We start from the raw sequence: 14743 nt of genomic DNA, 5'->3' as shown, positions 1-14743 counted from the left end.
ACAAGCTCTGTAAGTCTAACCAAAATATTATATAAAAAATACTCGAGTTTTTATATATAGAGTATGTATACTATAAAGTACATACTATATACACATGTATACACTACATGCAGTACATAAACATGCATTTATAAAATAGAAGCTTTATAACTCTAGCCAAACTCTGAACTCTAGAAATTAAAACATACAGCCACTGGAATTTAAAATTTTTAAAATTAAAAAAAAAAAAAAAGAAAAGAAGACAGATATCCAAATACATTACCCAGAAAACCACCCAGAGGCAAAAACTGTCTACCTAGAATTGTATACCCAGAAAAAAAAAAAAAAAAATCTTTCAAAAATGAGGATGAAATAAAGATCTTTTCATACAAACAGAAGTCCCATCACCTCTTTACAAGGACATTCAGAAAGATGTATTCCAGGCCAAAAGAAAATTATTTCTCTGATTTAAAAAGAAAAGGGGGAGCCAAAATAATGAACTCATGAGTCAATGAAAACTAAACACATCAAAAATGATGTGCATGTCTCAAAAATAAAAACATTTCTTATGTAAAAATAAATTTAAAAATCTGGCAGCACAACACATGCCCCCTGGCCCAGCTCACTTATTTACACTGTGGCAATATCGATCACCAAGGCCTTGCTCTGCAAACCTGAGTGTGCAACCAGGGCACCAGCTTGAAATCCATATTCCTGCCCCCACCCTCAGTCCAGAGAGTCAGGCCACAGGAATCTGCATTTTGGCCAGATACCCCAAGTAATCTGGATGAAGATGGGTCCTTGCCTCCACTCTGAGGGGCACTACCTCACTCTCCATCTCTTTAGGGCCAAGCTGTTTAGGGAGCCAGGGCTCAGCCCCAAGAGGTCCCGGTTGACACATCAGCAGGACTTTGCTTCACTAGAGCCCCAGAAGAGCACCTGGGCCCAGGGGGTCAGTAGCAAACCTTCCTTAACCCTACTAAATCAGGAGCTGCAATAAATTAAAAGCTCATTAAATTATTTTAGAGAAAAGCCTAGAAGTGCTGAAACTTTAATTGTGCCATATTCAATCTGTTTTCCTAGAGACTCAAAAAACCAGATCACCATCTTGGGGGTCATTAGAAAGAATGAAGCCTGCTCCCTTTCAATTTACATATTTAAAAATGCATATATTCTTGCAGTGGCTGCGACCCAGGCTTCCCAGGCTTCCCGGTCCCGTGGTCATTCCACAGTCTAACCAGAGAAAGAAGCCCGGGATGCCACAGGGTCCAGCTTGTGTTTTTTGTTGTTGTTGTTGTTGTTTTTTCAAGTAGAGGAACCAAAGCCCAGGAACTGTGGTTGCAAAACAGCTCCAGGAAAACAGGTAGAGGCAGCCACAAAACAACCATGATGTTTACTTGTTTTGTTCTCCCCTGTTTATTTTTCCCTGAAGCAATCCTTGCTCAGTACAAAAGTCTGCAGGGAGCTGGAGAGAGCAGCTGTGGTTCCCTGAGGCCAAGACCTAGCAATCAAGTTGTTTACCAAACACTGCCAGGCACGGTGAAAACAACAAGCTAGCAGGCTGCATTTGCATCTGCTTTTCAAAAACAACCTCCAAAAGTCTAGGGCCTGGCCTGGTACTTCCTTGTATGGCTGAGGGCAACTTGGAAATTAAAGGCATGAACTGCATTAGGTATTAGCACCCGTGGCCTAAATGTAATGCATTATTATTCTGTTTCTCTGGCATCCTAGGAAACATCCTAAGAAAGGAGGACTGGAAGCCTGTGGAGTGCAAAGCAGTGGTTTGATACAGACAACAAGCTCCTGCCTGGCATTTCCGGCTTGGCAAACTCATCATTTGCTGACCATCCAACACCTCAAGACATCCAGCCTTGGTTCGCAATCTTGAAGGAGCCCTGGAATCCCCAGGAGGGTTCATGAAACACAGATGGCTGGGCCCCTCCACCAGAGGGCCTAATTTAGTAGGTCTGGGGTAGGGCCTGAGAATTTCTAGAAAACTCCCAAGTGAATCAGGTGCTGTTGGTGTAGGCACCACACTTTCTATACCACTGTTCTAGGGTCAGATGCTTTCTAACCATCCTGAAGACCTGGGAACTGATTTGCCACCTTGACCTCTCCACCTCTCCCCATGGGTTCTCTGAGTGAATACAGGAGTGTCGAGCCCAAAGAAGTTCACAGAACAAAATGCAGTGCATGGTTTTCTGTGTGCCTCTCCAGATCCTTTGCCCAATGTCCCCCTACCCTGCTCTAGGCCCTGGAAGGCTGCTCTTTGTGGACAGCATCAACAGATATCCTTGCCCTCTGGCTTTCCAGCTGAGATGGAAGTCTCATCACAGGAGGACAGATAAGATGGGGCATTTACTGCTGGGCTTCCTTCCCTCCAGGGAAATGCAGGTTGAGTCCATGAAAGGTCACAGCACCCACCAGGCAGCCCTCTCCATAAAGATATAGTCTCTTTGTCCTAGTAACTACTACCTGCCCTTCCCTAGTCCTTCCAGACAAGGGGAGAGGTAAAAGCCATCCTTTTTCCCACAGGGACCCTGACACAAAACTCAAATTCAACCCACTGTCCACTGGATCTCCTCTGGTTTTAAACCGCTAAACCTGGAATTTTATATAGCCCCATAATGTAAACATGCATGTATGTACACATGTACACACAAAAATACATGTACCCATGAATGTACACACATACAGAGATGTACATATGAATGCACACAGCCACAAATGTATATATTTACAGACTTTTTCATGCAGCCATATGAGATTAGTCAGAAGACCTGGAGCCCCAAGGCCAGGGCCATCTCGTGCGGTTCACACGGATGTTCCTTCAGGTCCCATGTGCTACAGGAAGAGGGGGCCCACTTTGTCTCCTCAGTTACACAACCTGATGGGAAAGAGAGCATTTGTGAGAGCTTCAATCCTTCTCTAATTTATTAACTTAGTTTCTTTTGTTGCAAATGGCACCAAAATAGAAAGGGAACAGAAGTGGGTGGAGCAGGCTCCATCATCAACTCCCATGAATAACTTTCTGACAATGCTGAACCCAGTTCAAAAAGCACACCGGCTGCAAAAAAAATAAAAAATAAAAAATAAAATAAAAAAGGTGTATGTTGTCAGCTCACAAATAAAATGCCAATCTGCCTCAATTAATAAAGCTCAGAAGGGAAGAACAAATAATATTTCTGTTTTTAAAATAATAATCACCTCAAATGTACCCTAAAGAAGCTTCTGTCACAACAGCTGGGTTAGAAAGTTCTAATAAAAATGGTCAACCAAACTTAATCAAATGGGTTAAATATACCAACATTTTTGGCTTCAGCGAGCCCACCTGACTTCATTTCAATTAAATTCTCCAAAGCTGACTACAATTCTCTTGCTTAACTTTCACCAGCAAGATTTCTTTCAACTCATCAGAGGACTTGTTGGTATCTATGCTCAAAAACAAGTTTTTAAGTAAACCCATTAGATTAATTAGAACACATGGGGAATATGGTTTCCATGTAATTACTTTTCTAGTTCACTGAGGCTCAACCAGAAACCTTCTGTGTTTGCTTGTTTATTGTGCTTTCTTCACTAAAAATCTTAACGAGCCATTTAAAATCTGGAGGATTGTCTTCCTGTGGCTTCTGTCTCCCCAGTAAGCAGCCTAGCTTATGTCTGACCTCGGCATGGAAAAGATGAGTGACTTAAGTGGACCGTCCTCTTCAAGGATAAGAGGTACCTTAAGTATCCTGCTGCCTTTGGCCATTCCAGATTCCCATTTCTGTACTGAATAAACTCCACTCATCCTTCAACTTGGCTCCAATGCTCACCTCTTTCCACTGCCCTCCGTTACCAACATCATGAAAAATCTAGAAACTTTCCTTTTTCCTTAAAGATGCCCTTTACATCTTTTCCAAAAGCCATTCACTCAACATCCTGTGACCTCAGGCAACCATTTCCCTTTCTTAGAACTAAGGTATTGCTCTGCTAACAGCCCACGTTGCCCATCATCTACCTCCCAGGAAAAAAACCATTGCCCCTCTTCACCATGATTCCTCCATACTTTTTGTATGGACCCTTTTTGTTTGTTTTAATTCAAAAGCATACACACATGCCAGTGGGTGCAGGGGTAGGGGGCAGTGCAGAGGGAGAGCAAGAGAGAGAATCTTAAACAGGCTCCATACCTAGCACAAAGCTCAACATGGGGCTGGATCTCACAACCCTGAGATCACAACCTGAGCCGAAACCAAGCATCAGATGCTTAACCGACTGAACCACCCTGGCACCCCAAAACTCTTCTTCTGATGACCACATGAGAGGGAACAATTGTACCCAGCCCAACCATATGGCCATTAATTCTAAGTGTCAAGGACGCCCTCCCATACTTTTTCAGATTTTTAGTACCTGGTTCACAATTTCCATCTAGATCCTTCCAATGTGGCCCCCTCTTTCAACCTTAACAGCCATGAAGATGGTCCTTCGATAACCTGGTCACTGCTTACATAAGGTCTGGTATAAACAAAGTACTCAAAAAAAAAAAAATCTTTGGAATAAGTGAATACACACCTGGCTATCTTAATTTCCTTTACCCTAAGAGCTTCCACTGAGAAACAGTACAGTGCAGTAGCTTAAGGCATGGGCTTTGGAACGACTGCATATGTCCCATCCTAGCTATGCCACTTACCAGCTGCAACTCTGGGCAAGTTGTACCCGAAAATTGGGGTAATATTTGCCCATATTCAATAAGGGCTCATTAAGTGTTAATAAACCACTACCACTTCCTCTACATTTGAGGGCATGGCCAAAACATGGATCTCACTATCCTTTAGAACTACTCCACCTCTAAGACCTTCAATTCTGAAATTCACTGATAATCTTCCATTGAGCCACCTCTCACTGGATCATTTCTCCTGAACTTTGATCCTGGACTGTACTGAGACAAGCCGCAACCACCTCTAGTCCAAAATTCCTCCACCATCCAACATCCTCCATCTGAAGTCCCTCTCTTTTACATCATCTAAGGCTCACACCATAGCACTCAGTCCCCGAAATTCCCTGCATTACTCAGGATGCCCTTATCTTTTCTACCAACCTCTTATTCAAGCGATTTGGTTCCTTCACCAGAATAAGCTGGGTGAAGGCAGGGGCTGGTATGATTCACGTTTTATATCCTCACTGCCTATACTACAGTGTCTGGGACAGAAGGTCAGGACATGCAGTGTTAATCTGGGGCCCTTTCAGGGAGCCGGGAAGACTCCCCATAAGCCTACTTGGCACCCAATCAGTGACAAGTTTCTACTTAAGAACCATGGGAACCCCGGGTTCAATTTCACAAACACCTTCCATTCATGGTTCAGTCCAATGGCTCAAAATACAAATATTCCATTCCCACTGGCAAATCAGGCTACACTAAGTGGGCAGGGTTTCCACAAGGTGGGCCTTCGGCTGGTAGGACACATGGCGTCTCTGTCCCTGAGGCCCAGGGGAGCCTCGGTAGCTCCTTGGAAGAACAGTCAAGTGAACAGAGAGCTAGGTGCCAGCTGGGCTCTTTATAAGGCTTTTGTGGTAAACATGTTTACTTTCTTTTCATTGGCTGGGCTTATCACGATCAAGTATTTTGTTTTGAATCTTGCTCTATAAATATGATTACTTTGAGGGGAGAGCTTTTTTGATCACTAGCACACTTGTTTGTCAAACTGTTAAATTCAAAGCATATTTTTGACAATCCATGGTAAACAAGGTAATAAATAAATAATTTCACTTTCACTAGAAACACGATCCCCATGTATCTGTTCTAAAGCTTGAGATGCATTGTGGGTAAGCAAAGCCTCTCTATTGGATGAGAATAAAAATCGCATTCATATGGATGATGTTACTAACAAGAAAAAACTACAATGGCAGGTCCTGTATAAGAACAAAGTGGCGAACTCATGCCTTGGTTTCCCCAGCAGTACCCTTCCATGGGAAGCTACCTGCAAGGACACCAGAGCTTGTCTCATTAACAGGATCTGTATTTACTGTGAAATGTTAAGGTTAAATAATCAGCATACCTAACTGATATGGGGAGGGGGCAATAAAACAACTTTTCAAAGAATGAACCAACTGGGTCATAGAATCAACTGCAATTCTTTTGAGACTTGTTCTCTATGATGCCTTTTGCCTGCTTCACAATTAAGATAAAGGTAGCAGCTGAGGCACCTGGGTGGCTCTGTTGGTTAAGCGCATGCCCTTGGCTCAGGTCATGATCCTGCGGTCCTGGGATCGAGCCCCACTTAAGGCTCTCCGCTCTGGGGAGAGCCTGCTTCTCCCTCTCCATCTGCCTGTCACTACCACCTCTGCTTGTGCTCTCTTTCTCTTTCTGTCAAATAAATAAATAAAATCGTAAAAATAATAATAATAATAATAATAATAATAATAAAAGTAGCTGCTTCGACTATAAAAAGGAAAAGTTCTCCATTATTGGAAAAGGGAAAAAAAAATAACAAGAGCTAAGGGAGGAAAAAAGAAAAATATTTTTTGAGAAAACTAACGGTCTTAAAGAAGGATTTTAAAGTGGTGTTTACAAGAGCCACTCTGTGGGATGAAACATGAAGTTCCAATGCAGTTTGAGCCAAATCTCTCTTCTAGAGAATTCTGTGTCCCCATATTCCAACTAGAAACAAAAGCCATCTTACCACAGGCCTTTGAGGTTAATTACAAATTACTTAAAGGAATAAAAACAAAGAGGCCAGATTCTCTGTTAAAACAAATAATATCCCCACATACCCTCAAATCATCTAAATTCATGCCCAAGTGAAAGAAGTTAAAAGACAATGACAAAACAGTCAAGGTTGTGGTCCCATAATAAGATAAACATCCTCATTTACTAAGTATGATTATTTCATCATGTATGGTGCTGTAGGGAACGGATGACGTTAGAACACACAGTGATCCAGTAAGGCCCCTCATCCATCCAAGATGGTTGGCATACACAATACACAGACAACAGAGAAGACGCACACTGAACAGACTTCTCTTCCAAGGTTATGACGTGCCTCTGGGATACGTTAGACAGGGGGTCACAACCATCCCTGACATTCAGATCAGCTCTCCAATCCAGGTGGGGGAATCAAAAACAAACAGCTTCTCGTGTAGTTTTAGCACAAGGACAACAAGGCCCAGGAGGGTGGTTATTGCATGATGAATCAGTAGGAAGAGCATATCCTGTCCGAGCTTTGCCACCAACTATTTGAAACCTCCTGCAAGTCAGTGAGGTTCTCAGAGCCTGGGTTTCTCTTCCTCTAAATTGATGGCAGGAAATCCTACCTTTTTCAACAATACCATGTCACAATTTTACACCTTGGCCTCAAATCGAAAACACCACATCGGGAGATAACCGACAATTCCAGGCTTCAAAATCTAATCGATACAATACTTGGGAGTGCTTTCGAACAACCCACAAAGGCATCCGAGTTCCCACAACTTAGGAGCAGAAATGAAATTCGGAGTTAATGGGACACTGGCCAGCAACGAGTCATCAAGCATACTTCAGCTTTTAGCTGTCTGAGCAGACGGCTGACTCAGTGGAGATATGGTTACCCAGCCGGCCATGGCCATCTGACCCACTGCCTCAGAGAAATTGGTCTTCAGTCATAAAAACCAAAGAAGTTGAATGACTAATGAAATGACTGAAGAACTTCCAGACAATTCTCACAGTTTCAAAAAGTAAAAACACACACACACACGCGCGCGCACGCACGCACAGAACTACCCAGGACGGTAAGTATACAAGAACAAGCAGACTCAGAGCTGTCCAACATCCAATGGCCACATCTCCTTTTGAGAAAGAAGTGCACATTCCAGGCAGTGGAATGACGCGGTTGGGAAAAGCCTCAGGAGGGCAGAAGAGCTAATGATTAGGACCACGTCATCACGGAAAAGTGTCAGAGTGTCAAAGTGGTGAAATATCTGTTGTAAATACAAGAAAAGAAGGAACACACTGGCCTTTCACCCCAGTGGCTCGACAAACTGGGAGGCCTCTGGATCCTCTCCTGAGGACATCCAGTTCTAAGACCAGCCAATGTGGATGGAGCCCTGACTGCGCACCCAGGGCCTCCGTACTGAGCATTTGTGCCCAATCTCTTATAAGCCTGATAAGGGTGGTCCCAAGTGTGTGCTATCATCTTACAGATGAGGACACTGAGGTTCAGAGAAGCTGCATCCTTTCCCCAAAGCCATGGTTAATAAGTGATAGAGCCATGTGTCTCCTCAAAGCCACGTCTCCTCCGTTAATAGGTACCAAATACAAGAGGATCACTCTTCCAGTCACTCAACTGGGAAACCTGAGAACATCTGAATGAGACAGCTCCCAAGATAAAGCCCAATTGGAAGACAAGGGTTAGAATCCTCCTGGGAGCATGGATACGCTAGATCCCTTGGCTTCCTCTCTCAGTCAGGCAAATCCTAGGAAGGAGGAAAAGCAAAGGATCAAGTGAGCCCTGGAAGCTGCGTGACCTGGATGCTGCATGGCATGGCCCCCACCGAGAACGGAGGTGCGGCAGAGAGGGGTCAGGCAGGTGTTCGAGGCACCCATTTGGTCCTTCCACCGCCTGTGCAAAAGGGACTCTTTCTAGTGCTCTCTCCGTCTCTTCTGTTCTCAAATTTCCTTCTGACTCACAAACCTGGGCACCGTCCCCGCCACCCTTCCCTTACCCTTCCCTTCCAGAAAAGGCACCTGTTTAAAAGTCGAGACGAGACTCCTCAAGTGAAATTTAAACATTCAGTGAGCCCCACTCTGTTTCACTGTCGCACACACGTTTTGAAGTTGGGAAGAGGGATAGCCAAGCACAGTGGTCTTCCCAGCATGAGAAGTTAAGTAACAATACATGATTTTTGTTTTGTTTTGTTTTTGTTTTTGTTTTTTACAATACATGATTTAAATGAGAGTTGTGTCACGGGAAGTACATAATTAATTGCTAGCCCGATTCTACAGGCAATAATTGCTACAAAGTTCAAAAGCTGAGAGAAATCACTTCCAACAAATCCATCCCAGGTTGCAAACTCCCCATGGAGTTCTAGTTCCTGGTCTACTCTGGCCCACAGCATCAGAATGTGGCTGCCTGGGGTCCAATTCTGGCTGTGACACTCATGGACCAGGTTATTCAAGCTGTCTGGGCCTCAGTTTCCATAGCACTAAACTGGGGGTAATGACAGTTCCTATGTCATGGGGTAGTCTGAGGATTAAGTGCAATAATGCATGTAAGCCTTAAAACATGTAAGTGGTGTTATTACATCTCTTGGCAGATCTCCAGCCTCAGTCTCCATGACCCCATATGTACCATGTGAATACTCACATTCTCCACTCTGGCTCTTCCTCTCTGCTTCCCTATGTCTGTCAAAGTCTCGTCATCTATTCCAACAAGCTAGAAACCCTGTGAGGTTCCCCTCTGCCCTCCCCCAACACCAGCCAGCTGCCATGTTCACCTCCCATTTGGTTTCCATGCTGGCTGTTGTGTCCATCTCCATTTCTAATAGCTCAGGACAAGAACAGGAACCTGACAGTCTGAGCACCTGGGTCCAACTCTTAGCTCTGCCACAGAGTAATCTAACTTGTGATTTGGGGCAAATTATATAACTTCCCTAAACCTCTGCTTCTACATCTATAAAATGGAGCTAAAAAGACTCCCCAGGTGTCCCCAGCCCAAAGCTCCGCTGTCAAAATTAAATTACACAGGTTGAAAGCATGTACTCAACACTTGGCTCATGGTGAGGGCTCCATATGTGACAGCTGCTGTTCTCACCTTTGCTTGGACCACACAATTAATTGAACACCAGTGCTCAACCAGTCTCCCCTCTCTCAATGCTTAGAGCCACTGCTCATCCTTTATGAGGCCATATTTGAGCCAGTGGCCCATAGAGCATAATTATGCCCCATTTTTCTTTTGTGTCCATCAATCTAATATTACATCAAAAACTCACAAAATAGAAGTCAAGGAGGTGAAAAGCATAGCACAGGGAATTTTTTAAAAAGAACGAGAAGAGAAAGAAATGGGCACTCTCATGCACAGCCGGGTTCAGGGTAAGTGATCACGACCTTCCCAGGGAATGATTTGGTACTGCTTCAAACCAGGTCATTCCTGTCCATCCCCTAGTCTTTGGAATTGATCCTCATGAAACAGTAATCGCTAGGGAAAATTCAGCAACAAGGTTGCAAAGAAACATGACACACAGCATTGCCAATGGCACATAAAAGCTGGGGAAGATAAATGTCCAGTGAAAATTAACCACAATAGGGGTTCATACTGATGAAATACTATGCAGACATTAAGAGGAGTTGTAAAAATAGACAAGGACATAGAAGGAAACACGATCCCCAATCATACCTGCTCACCAAGTGTTTGTTGAATGATATGTTGCTAAGTAACAAAGACGTGTTACAAAAACTGGATTCTTCTTAAAGTTATGGTTTGTATATTTATTGTGTGCCAATTGCTACAAAAAGGTACATTACAAACACTGGGTTACTGCAAACCCCAATGAAATAAGTTTTATCTGTTTACTATCCGATTTTAAAGACAAAAAAGAAATTAAATAACTTGTCCAAAGTCATGCAGCTAGTAAGTGAATGCTATGATTTAAATCCAGGTCTTATTCCACAGTCCTGGCTCTTTCCTAACTACTGTTGGCTGCTCGTGAAAATATTAATATATTTACAGTCACGGGAAGTATGTTTCCAAGTAAAAAGACTACAAAGGCAGACAGAAAATCACTAGCAGTAATTCTTATTAGGGGATGGGACTATAGATATGTTTTCTTTATTTTTGCTTTGGGGTTGGTTTTAAAATGTTTTACATTTATCATAAATCACTTTTGTAATAAGGGAGAGAATGCTTTTCCTGTTTTCAAAACCCAAACATTAGCCATCCTCTTTCCCCTCCTTATAACAGATGCCACGCTGGGCAAGTACCAGGCCTGTTGGGGAGGCAGTGGTGAAGGGTTCAGGGGCTGGGATCAGATCCCCTGGGTGTGGACCCGTCAGAAGATCTGGGAAAATTGCTTCAGACTGCTTTGAGAATGAAACTGGCAGTATGTACGGGGCTTATTTAGATCGGGGCTCACATGAAGTACTCTGTAATAGTCCTGATTATCATTATTACTAGTGACGTCTTCACCATGCTCAATGCACTTCATAGCCTCTCTCTGGAGGTGGGACCAAACCGTGTCCAAGGGTAGTGCACCTCAGTATCTTTTAACCAATAATCACAATAGATCCAACAAATAGCCCTCTTTGGCCCCCAATCTTCCAAGGCTGGCAAAGCAACAACATGGACAGGCCTAGGGAAGGACTATCTGGCTTTGAGCCCCAGCTCCTACTCTGCTGACTATGAAATCCCATAGATGTCTTCTTGCCTCAATTTCCTTACTTAGGAGGTGGTGACAACAATCAGATTGTGGTAGGAACTGAAAGAGATAATGTCTGTAACACCCTGGCCCCACAGCCAGCCTAGAGCAATAAACATTACCCGTGTTATGGCTTCGGCATCCACCAATGCCACTCCATTCACCGCATGGATCTAGTCAATCTCATAGCTTTTCTTCCCCAGTAATGTTTTCTGGTCATTGTTTTCTATATTTAATATTGTATTATAATACGGAAAAGATGGGACGCCCAGCTGGCTTAGCAGTTGAGCGTCTACCTTGGGCTCAGGTCGTGATCCAGGGGTCCTGGGATTGAGTCCTGCATCAGGCTCCCCCACAGGGGGAGCCTGCTTCTCTCTCTGCCTATGTCTCTGCTTCTCTCTGTGTGTCCTGCATGAATAAATAACATCTTAAAAAAAAAAATATGGAAAAGACTTTTCCAAATGGCACATGCCCTCCTATAGATTCTGATTTGCTTGGGTATCAGTTTACTCAGGCTACCATAAACAGTATCGCAGATTTGGTGGTTTAAAGGACAGACATTTGTTTTCTCTTCTTTCTAGAGGCTGGAAATCTGAGATCAAGGTGTCAGCAGGGTTGGTTTCTTCTGAGACCCCTCTCTTTGTCTTACGGATGGCCATCTTCTCCCTGCGTCTTCACAGGGCATTCCTTTGTTCATCTGGGTCCTAATCTCATCTTCTTATGAGGACACCACTCACACGGGATTTCGGTTTACCTTAATAATGTCATTTTACTTTAATTAACACCATCAACACTCTATCTCCAAAGACTGTCACATTCTGAGATACTAGGGGTTAGGACATCAACATACATACGAATGTGGCGGGCGCGGGGGGGTAGGGGGTGATGGAGGACACAATTCAGCCCATAACAGCTCCCCATGTCCTGGAAAAACAAAAGTAGACATCGAATTGGGACTCAGCTGATCTTGTGCCTTGGCAACCTGACTGGGTACAGTTCCTGTGAAGAGGCAGGCATACAGGTGCAGCACTGTGCCAGGCAGGGTCTGCTCTCAGACACCCATGTGCACCTTCTCCACAGTGTTACAGGTTACTACCCTACTGTTCCCAGATGCCAGATCTGCACAGCAGGCCAGTGCCTACCACGTGAAATGTTCAGCAAAACTGTGGCCAATCAGGTCAGCAGACCCAGCTACTGCTCACATTTATGTTTCTCAAAAGACAGGATGGAAAGTGTTCATTCCTGGCATGGACTCCCCAATCTGGGCTCATGAAAGAAACATAAATCACAGTTGAAATTCATTTTTAAAAATCAGTACATACTTCATTAAAACAAATTTTTAAAAAACACACACAAAAAATGGGAGTTTCTTGAACCACAGCATATAATTTACAAAGTGCAAATATCTAAGATACATGTGCTAAATTTAAAGAAACAACTATTATTAAACACCCCATTATGTAAGGCAGTGAAATATATTTGCACTCTGTACATCCGTTATAATATTTCAACTGAGCCTCACAATGTTTGGCAGTCCTTTCCTTCAGTGATAATAAAAGGCTTTTCTTTCCATTAAATATCTAAATTAAGTCAAATAGTGTATGTTAAATAAGCCCATAAGTCCCTTTGTATGATGCAATGCAGTCTTGAAATGCTTATCTACTGAGCGTTCTAACTTAAAGGCTGGCGGCTTATGTCCCCTACAGAGCCCCGGGACCCTGCTGGCTTGGCCAGACTGTGAAAATAAGCTTCAAATGACCAAACGCAACTGCAACTTTAAAAGTAGGAACCAGACCAGACACAACAAACCACAGAGTAGTCGCCTCACTTGTCATAATTCATGTGTGTGGAATTCAACTGTAAAAGCATTCACAGAGTACTAACTTTCCTTCACTGGGGCATTCCGTGTGGAATGTCAGATTTTGAAAAGCTGCTGATAAGTCACTCGTGATTACAAGTCTACAAGTTGTAGCATTAATCAAAAAAATATTTATTCCAACCCCAAAACAGCCTTGTCTGTGCCATCCAGCCCTAAACAATGCAAGCAAGTGCCAATGTTTTTAAATACCCAGATTATAAAAATATGTACTCTACTAGTGGCCCTGCCTTAACATCAGGCTTCTTTCTGGTTGTTTCTTGTAACTTCCATTTGTACAATACTCTCCATCTTGATGGCCTACATAATGATCACTTATAGCAAATCTTTTTTTGAAAAACAATTTCATCATGGTTCAATGACTCAAAAATATAATTCTTACAGATTTTTAAGAGAGAGACTTGAATGGATAAATATATACATGTGTAGATTTCAAAGCTCTGCGTGTATATATAAATATAAACGCATGAAAATGTAATAATCCAATTAGCACATCTTTTTTGGAAACTAAATTAATCTTAACAAAACTGGCCTAAGCCGCAGGTAGGAATCGGAGGAAATGCCAGCAATGATGGTGATAATAATAGCTTCATTAATTCAACACTTACTATGTGCCAAGTGCAGTGTCTGGCCCTTGACATACATTTTTTCTCATTTGGCTCCTCACAACAAATCTCCAGTGTGGGAACGTGTCTTTTACAAATAAATAAGGGAACTGTGGCTGAGATGTTCAGTAATGTGCTCAAGGTCACATACTAATTAAGTAAAGGACCAGGATTTGAATCTAGTTCAGACTGTGCTATATTGCCTCCCAGTGGTGCCTCAGGGACAGGATATAGGTCTTGGCTAAAGGTAAGGTGACATACCTGGCCCCTAAATGGCCTTTTCTCTGGGCTAGGGATGGACAGCACAGTCTAGGTTCCTCTCTCAAGAAAAGAGCCAAGAGAAGACACACCCTACAAGCAGAGCAGAAAGCCAAAAGAGCTACATCCTGCCTCCACCAGAGGCACAGAGAACCAGAAATCCCCACCAGAACATGAATCCTTAACCTTCCCCAACTATTACCTTTTTACTTTGTTACCAAAAGACTCTCGTGCCCCTATTGATAAACACTCAAGGAGCACATATTTAAGACAAAAAAAGCAACAGCTGTTTTCTCCCTTCCAGAACACAACCCAGCTTTTCCTGGATGATAAAAGATGGATAAGTGGATGAAAGAAGCAAAAGCACCGCATTATCAGTTTTCTGAATGCCTCTTCAAAACAGGAGCTGTTCTCTAAGAGCAGAAAGAGTATGGATGGGGAGTCAGCCAAGTCAGATTCCAGTTCCCACTCTGCCCCGCATCTGGGTACCCTCACCTCCTCCCACAGTGAGGTCTCAGAAAGGCCATCTCCAAGTCTGCATTCATCTCAGGCTTTCTCGGACTCTGATGGCTTCCTCTGAGTGTATGCGCCCAGCACCCTGCCCTGCAAAGCTCAAGAAACAACACCTAATACCAAGAACATATCAACTTCAGTGGCTAAA

The 14743-nt window shown here is 43.2% G+C and overlaps 1 protein-coding gene across 2 annotated transcripts in view; it reads right to left on the bottom strand.

The window, feature by feature from the left end:
- FOXP1 (forkhead box P1) overlaps positions 1-14743 on the bottom strand; it is a 584602-nt gene that overhangs the window by 498767 nt on the left and 71092 nt on the right. The window lies entirely within an intron of this gene.

The sequence above is a fragment of the Canis lupus genome, chromosome 20 (assembly GCF_011100685.1).
Source record: "Canis lupus familiaris isolate Mischka breed German Shepherd chromosome 20, alternate assembly UU_Cfam_GSD_1.0, whole genome shotgun sequence".
Taxonomy (NCBI): Eukaryota; Metazoa; Chordata; class Mammalia; order Carnivora; family Canidae; genus Canis; species Canis lupus.
This window is presented reverse-complemented; position numbering and strand designations above follow the sequence as displayed.